The sequence below is a fragment of the Cebus imitator genome, unplaced genomic scaffold (genome assembly GCF_001604975.1).
Source record: "Cebus imitator isolate Cc_AM_T3 unplaced genomic scaffold, Cebus_imitator-1.0 Scaffold188, whole genome shotgun sequence".
Classification (NCBI taxonomy): Eukaryota; Metazoa; Chordata; class Mammalia; order Primates; family Cebidae; genus Cebus; species Cebus imitator.
In genome coordinates, this window is record NW_016107503.1 from 3,962,608 (window position 1) to 3,963,626 (window position 1,019).

Here is a 1,019-nt window from a genome sequence, read left to right on the forward strand (position 1 = left end):
GGAGACTTGCTCTGTCACCCAGGCTGGAGTGCAATGGCATGATCTCCACTGACTGCAACCTCCACCTCCCAGGTTCAAGCGATTCTCCTGCCTCAGCCTCCTGAGTAGCTGGGATTACTGACATTCACCACCATGCCTGGCTAATCTTTGTATTTTTAGTAGAGACGAGGTTTCACCATTTGGGTCAGGCTGGTCTCGAACTCCTCACCTCATGATCCACCGCCTGGCCTTCCCAAAGTGCTGGGATTACGGGCGTGAGCCATGGCACCCAGCCTATGATGAGTTTTAATGAACTTTGTCGTAATCAAGTATTTGTCATTTTCTGTTGAGAACACTGAAAGTTGAAGGCATGTAGTGCTAGCTTTTGGCAGGATTCCACAGAGGTGGTGGCATGTTCTTCCTTCTGGAGGCATGTCCTGTTTGGTGATCTCTTGTGATGTTAGCAGCTTTTGGGGTTTGATGCCTGATCCATTAATTCACTAAGGGTTGCAAAATGGAGATATCCTAATGCTATCATTTTTTCATCTATTAGCTGAAGTACTTACATAAAATCTTCATCTCTTCTTGCTTCTGCTAATGGTCACCATTAATTTTCAGTATCATAATAAGCTTGTTAAACAAATTTGATATGTTTTATGGCACCAGTTAAGGCTGAAGACATTAGTAAAAACAACTATTACATCTTCCCATAAAACATCCTTTGTTACCATATTGCATGGATTTTTTATTTGATCCTGTAGAGCCCTATTATTGTCTCATTTTCTCTTGCATTACTGGCTGATAGTGATATGATATGCAAAAGCTTTTGCCTCCTTGTTCAAATGTAAACATGGTAGATATTGTTTCCTCTATTCACAGTTGGAAGTTTCTGTTCTACAGTCCATGATGGCTGTGCAAGAAGAAGAGCTGCAGGTGGGGGAGGAAGAGCCGCAGGTGCGGGAGGAAGAGCCGCAGGTGGGGGAGGAAGAGCCGCAGGTGCGGGAGGAAGAGCCGAAGGTGGGGGAGGAAGAGCCGCAGGT